The sequence below is a fragment of the Biomphalaria glabrata genome, chromosome 3 (genome assembly GCF_947242115.1).
Source record: "Biomphalaria glabrata chromosome 3, xgBioGlab47.1, whole genome shotgun sequence".
Taxonomy (NCBI): domain Eukaryota; kingdom Metazoa; phylum Mollusca; class Gastropoda; family Planorbidae; genus Biomphalaria; species Biomphalaria glabrata.
The window spans coordinates 40,180,834-40,187,711 of NC_074713.1; the positions used below are offsets into that span (position 1 = coordinate 40,180,834).

The following is a 6,878-nucleotide window of genomic DNA, read 5'->3' on the forward strand; positions in this document are numbered from 1 at the left end:
ACTAAATGTCACCAGAGTGTGTTTGTATATGATTGAGTAATTATTTTAGGACTACAGTTAAGCTCTTTAGTATCAGTGCATGTAGGCTTAGTTAGAACACCATGTATTCCCAAGTTGTTGTGTTTATGTTTATACATACAGTCTTCTATCGTAGGCGAATTCGAATTTATAAATGCAGGTAGACTAGTAGAGAATGAAGCAAAGTTTAGGCATTCATTGTCTTACTTCTACCATGTGTAGTCATTGTCTCTAGGGCTCGGGGGGCCCCGCACTAAGCATTTAGCATATCACTATCAGTCATGGCTCTTGTCACAGGCTTTTAAAAATGTAGGTCTTAAAGAGTTAACATATTTAGTATATCGAACGACTAACGTTACTTTCAGTGAGCCACTGGCGCCCATTGCCTTTGGTCGCCCCTGTGATAAGCCCTGTCTTGTAGAATGGGCCTCAACCACTAAAACGAACGGTCACCTGATAGGCCTACTATTGATAAAACAACGACTAAAAATGTCACGTGAGAACCATTGTTGATTAAAATTAGATCTTAATTTGTATAGAAGAGATAAATAAGCACGTGACTCAATGTTGTTTGTTTACGATTGGTGAATGAGGTCCATTAATGCCTGTCTGACTTGGACAGATTACTCTGGAGATGTCTTGCGTTTTCTTGTGCGGGTGTATTCCATGAAACTCACAAGACTAGGACTTACCCAAGTTAACAAGATAAAGAAACGAAGTCCAAACCTTTGTATAACACAGAGGATTTACTACTGAAAAGGCCATCGTCAAGTCTCTGTCTGTAAAACACCAGATCCCTAACACCAACTGACTTTATTGACATAAGTAGTCTCTAATCTAACCCAACTAAATCATGACGTCACTAAGTCGCGTTTAAAGTCCGTCAACTATGGTGCGTCTCTATACAAACTACAAATACTTACTAAGTGTCTCCCAGTTGATATAATGATATAATTAATAGAAATAGTTGTTATTTTAAAAAAATAGAAGCCCGGCTTCACAATTTGTTATGCCGGCTCTGTCAAGAACGTACATTTTATCTGGCCCTGAAATCCAAAAGTGGTAGTCACGTTTTAAGCGTTTCGATGAAGACTGGAATTTTGAATTTCGGGATTTTTTTGGGCGCCCCCGGGTCCACCCAACTCTAATGGATACCTAACTTTAGTCGGGGAAAGTAAAGGCGGTTGGTCGTTGTGCTGGCCACATGACACCCTACTCTTTAACCATTGCTCAAAGAAACATGACATTAATGTCATCTGCCCCAAAGATCGCAAGGTCTGAAAGGGGAAACTACTTAAATCCAAAACTCCCGCCGTTGTTTGGCTGTATAGCCTGATTGATTGACAGGTATTCAAACGAGGTCCTAAAAGATTTTTTTTCCAGGGGGCCATATATTTTGTTGACATTTAATTGCACCATAGTTTTTAACACTGGGGCTGCGAAGCCATGGGAAATACTGCACACTGCACTCCTCATTAATCTTTTGACTCGAAGACAAGCCTTATTATTATTATTATTATTAGTTTTTAAAATAAAAGTTATTATACCTGGTAGCTATTATACATTTCACATAATATTGTCAGTGTTATAAGTGAACTCAGTGAACACAATATAGGTCTATGAAGTGTTACACAATGAACATAATAGGCCTACATATAGTGTTAAACAATTAATGTAATACTTTTAAATAAAGTGTGGTAAGCATACTATAATAAGCCTTATAACGTGAACGAATCCTTGGATAGTTCGAATTTCAAAGATATTTTGAAGATTTCACTTCGCTCCACGAAATCTTTCTTGTTAGACTTAGTGCTGATATTATTTTAAAGTACTTCAGTGTGGGCCAATCTACATAAGATTCAACGTATGGATTCAACACATTGTTCCTAGAGTTAGGAACTGAGAGTTAGGAACTGAGAGTTAGGAACTGAGAGTTAGGAACTGAGAGTTAGGAACTGAGAGTTAGGAACTGAGAGTTAGGAACTGAGAGTTAGGAACTGAGAGTGATAGGAAAGAAATATATGAGCGTGGTGGTCCAGTGGTAAGTAGCTTGAGATATTAGGACACCCAACTCTAAATGGTAACTGACTTACGGTAAGGAAGTAAAGGCCGCTCGTCGTTGTGCTGGCCACATGACACCCTCTTTAACTTTCGACCAAAGAAGCAGTCAAGCTTTGCATCATCTGTCCTCATAGATCGCAAGTCCTCAATGGCCATCTTTACTTCTTAAGAACTATGAACAGTGGCGTAGATAGGGATTTGGGGATGGGGCGGGGGGTCTTGACCTTTTTAGGAGCCCCTACATTTTGACATTCGACATCATGACAAGAGATAATGTACTTAATACACATATAACCTAATAATATATAATTACGTTTTTCCACCCGAGAGTAACCCCGCACGGGAAGAGTAAATGTGTGTGACATACATACAAGAGAGTCACTTACTTATACAACAAGATGAATAGCAAGATTACAAGGCAGTGGCTAAAGATTTAATATTTAATGTGAAAAAAAAAACATTTGGACACTCGTTTGGAGACCCTCTCAAGTGGGGGCCCGGGGGGGATTTTCGAATTTGGACCCCTCCCTCTACACTAGCTACGCCACTGACTATGAATTAATTTTTGTTAACGAAACAAACTGTAATGATTTATACAAATTGTGCAGACTCGGTGTTCTTATTTAAGAAATTTTCCAACTATGCAAAATATCAAGAAGTGAATGAAACAAGCGTAGTTCTATCAAGTTTCCCACACTAGTATAATAAGTACTCCAATATATCTCTTTATTGTTGTGACACAGAATGCTATGCAATGAAAGTGTTTGATCAATATCTGTGTGAGCGGAAGTAGGGTGCAGCAGGCGAGATAGAAAGAACGAGGGGAGTTGATAATTTTGGGGATTATCGATTTTGTTTGGTCACTATCATCTACAGAACTGTGTAGTGACCCCTCCGACCAAAGAGCTGAAACTGGCGAGGGCAGCCTCACGTCTTAATTTGTGCTATGCTAGTCTAACGATTGAATAGGATAGATGTGGAACGACATAAGGTACATCGATTCAGCGAGCGACTAGTTTAGCGAACAAGGTTTTGATTACACAGGAACATGAATCTTTCCAACGTGGTCAGTCAGAGTTCATAGTCATATGGAACAATCACGAAGTGGCTTTCGAACAGTGAGGTCCTAAGGGATTACTGAAGCAGTTTTTTTTTAAATAAATTATATATTTTTAAGAACGCCACGTGATTAAGTAATCAAGGTGCTATGATTTAATCTGCAATTATGTTTTTTACATTGCTCTTGTATAGCGAGTCTATCATGCCCCAGCCGGAGGTCACGCCCCAGCACGCTTAAGGTACTCTGGCCCAATCTCAATTGTGGTCATGTGGTGGAGGGGTGCTGCCTTTGGGTGCTAAGCAAACACAACTCAACTACATCAGGATTTGAACTCCAGCCCTCCCTTCTCCACCTCCTTTTTTAGGTAGCCCCTTAGCCACACATCCCAAAAAATAAGGGCCTGCCACACACCTCGGGCTTTAACTTGGACATTCTGACACTTTAGTTTATCGTTAGCGGGAATCAGATGTTAAGAACGATGAAAAGTTTATTAAATGATACTTGTAAAGGGTTGAGAACCGCTGCTCTGTTCATCACTAATTGATGACTTATTAACGGCTTCACATTTATAGCCACAATAATGTCTGCACTCTGACATCGATTGTGGCAATGTAATGTTTTGTAATGTGATAAATATCATGCTATGTGTGTATCTACATAGAACAGGAGACAACCACAAAGTTTGTAGGAAATAACTGACAGTGTGCTGACTCTGCTGGCATTGCGCACCCACCCATTCACATACTCATACGCTCATTGACACACACACACACACGCGCGCGCGCGCGCACATTCACAGGCACACATTACACCCCCAGGTAAAGCTGATAGTTCATTTCGAGGAACCCGTGTTGGGCTGTGCGGGACACACTCACCCGAAATTTCCGGAGCTCTAGCTGCTGAAGTTTTATCTTAAGGTGGTTACTGAGGCTAGGTAAGTGACTAGGAAGAGGCTAACACAATAGACAAACGTTTTATAGTCATTAACAAACTATTACTCTAGACAGCGTGAATGGGTTTAATCAATGTGAATTTCTCTATATCTTGATCAGAATATCCATAGCGAGTGCATTAGGGTAAAAACAAGATTTCGTTCTGTACAGAAACCTATATAAGGATATTTGCGGTGGGAGGTATTTTGTATCGTTTCTGGGATAGCTCGTGGGAAGTAAAAGAGGGCGCTGTTCTCTTGTTTACACAGATTAACGAAATTTAAAAGTATGATATATAGTTTTAATTAATTAGGATTATAAGTAATTTGTAGAAAAAAATATTGCAAAAAAACAACAACAACCAAAAAAAAAACAACAACTGTTTACTAATTAATGTATTCTCACGCACCCACATTCACACACTCTTATACACAGCCTGACGAAATAAAAATGAGAGGTAGAGACTGGAATTCTTAGAATGTTACTGTAAAACTTCTAGATTTAGATCTCAGTGTTAAATCAAACATGAAAACAAATATTGATATATACATACATTACCTACGTATTATAGAGAGCACATATATGTATTGTGTCTCGCACATTAAACTTTCAATATTACCATCTCCATCTAAACATTGTGTTATATTATTAAGTTTTAATTGCATTGAATATTAGTGTATTATTTATTATTTAAAAATAGTGTACGTACTGTTAAATGTAGACGTATATATATATATATATATATATATATATATATATATATATATATATATATATATATATATATATATATATATATATATATATATATATATATATATATATATATATATATATATATATATATATATATATATACTAGCTTCAATATATTTTTGTTATTTTTCAAACTTATTATTTCATGGGTTTATTTAAAAGTCGTTATTGCTCCATTGTTGGTACAGTCAAATGACAAAAGGGTGTGATCAACTTTCATGGCATGCGCGATTTGTCACACAATCGAACAATGTGGATATGAATAGCTGCCAGGTCAAAGGTTACGCTTTTTAGCGGTTTGGGATAAGAAGTATCACTCTTCCTTTCTGAAGGAGTTAATGGGCCTTAAAGTACAACTGCACCTCTCGTGCTGGTGAAATTAAAAAGTTAAGCTAGAAATGGAATTTGCATCTGATGTATAGTCTTAGCATTGGAGTTCCAGGGTAATATATTCAGACTTTTCAAGTATCTAAGCTCCAGGGCTCTAGAGTTCCAGGGTAATATATTCAGACTTTTCAAGTATCTAAGCTCCAGGGCTCTAGAGTTCCAGGGTAATATATTCAGACTTTTCAAGTATCTAAGCTCCAGGGCTCTAGAGTTCCAGGGTAATATATTCAGACTTTTCAAGTATCTAAGCTCCAGGGCTCTAGAGTTCCAGGGTAATATATTCAGACTTTTCAAGTATTTAAGTTCCAGGGCTCTAGAGTTCCAGGGTAATATATTCAGACTTTTCAAGTATTTAAGTTCCAGGGCTCTAGAGTTCCAGGGTAATATATTCAGACCTTTCAAGTATCTGAGTTCCAGAGCTCTAGAGTTCCAGGGCATTAGAGTTACAAGGCACTTGACTTCCAGGGCACTTGAGTTCCAGAATATTAGAGTTCCAGGAAATGTTTATTGTGAACTTTTTACAAACCGTAATTTACATTTAAATGTTTTAAATTAGTTTTGTATCGGAGGCCTATAAAATTAAAACTTTTTGACTTTTAAATAAACATCAACACAGATTTTTAAGTGAGCATATAAACACAGATTTCAAATTCAACATGAACACAGATTTCAAAGTCAATATGAACAGTTTGTGAACATATAAACATAGATTTCTCAGTAAACCTAAACACAGATTTAAAAGTCAACATAAAGCTGCTTTCACATTGTGTTTCTCATAAAATATTGGAGGACAAACTTAACTAAGTGGCCAACATCAATAAAACGATGTACACTAATGTTTAGCAATAATGATTAGAAATCATTGTTCACATGCAACATTTATAACATATAAATATAAAATAGTAATATATCAATAAGACAAACCGTTACAATCTAAAACTTTCTTTGTAAAAGATTTTTGGGCTTCTTGTTTTAAAAACGGCAAAAATAGAATCTACTTTTCTTTTTATACAAGTTTTTTTTTTTTAAATATAATTTTTTTATGATTGCTACACATGATGTTAAATTTACATTTTTGTCTACTTCCGGTGTTTAGTGAAAAAAAAATGTATACGTAAATATTTGCTCAGCATAAATTTCAATAAAAACCTAAACAAATCTGTAATTTATAAACTAAAGAGAAGGATGTTTGTGCAAACTTCCACTGTAACTTTTGTATTTGGTGATACATTTCTGAGATAAAATTTAATTCCGCTAAAAATAATGACTGCAAAAAATATGCGCTCAGCTTACACATTTTTTTCCAAAGAATTAACTTTTTTTTTTTTTTTTTTTTAAGACAAAACTATAGTCAGTCTTTTCTGACTCAAAACACAGATTTACTGTTGCAGGGGTGAACGACTGTATAGAAAATACACTAAACAAGCCCATCTCATTTTAAATAAAAGTGCGTTGTTTGCTGATCCCCTGAGTTGGGATGGTGCCTGACATGTAAATAAGTTTCTTTTCGATCTGCAGATGGGCGCTAACCCTCCACCCTTTTCCCATTCGTATTTGTCTGACATCACCGTCCCCTTCCCGCGCTTTTACACCAGCTTAGCTCATTTCTTTTCTGCCTCGATAGAGCACAACATCGGACAGATAACTTAAGACTATTTTGTGCC

At 36.5% G+C, this 6,878-nt stretch overlaps 1 protein-coding gene across 1 annotated transcript in view; it reads left to right on the plus strand.

The window, feature by feature from the left end:
• The first annotated feature begins 3,909 nt into the window (after window positions 1–3,909).
• Window positions 3,910–6,878, plus strand: part of LOC106064826 (uncharacterized) — a 23,940-nt gene continuing 20,971 nt past the window's right edge. Inside the window, exon 1 of the mRNA XM_056025029.1 lies at window positions 3,910–4,073. The gene's annotated coding sequence lies outside the window, so the exon portion shown is untranslated. The remainder of the gene's footprint in view (window positions 4,074–6,878) is intronic.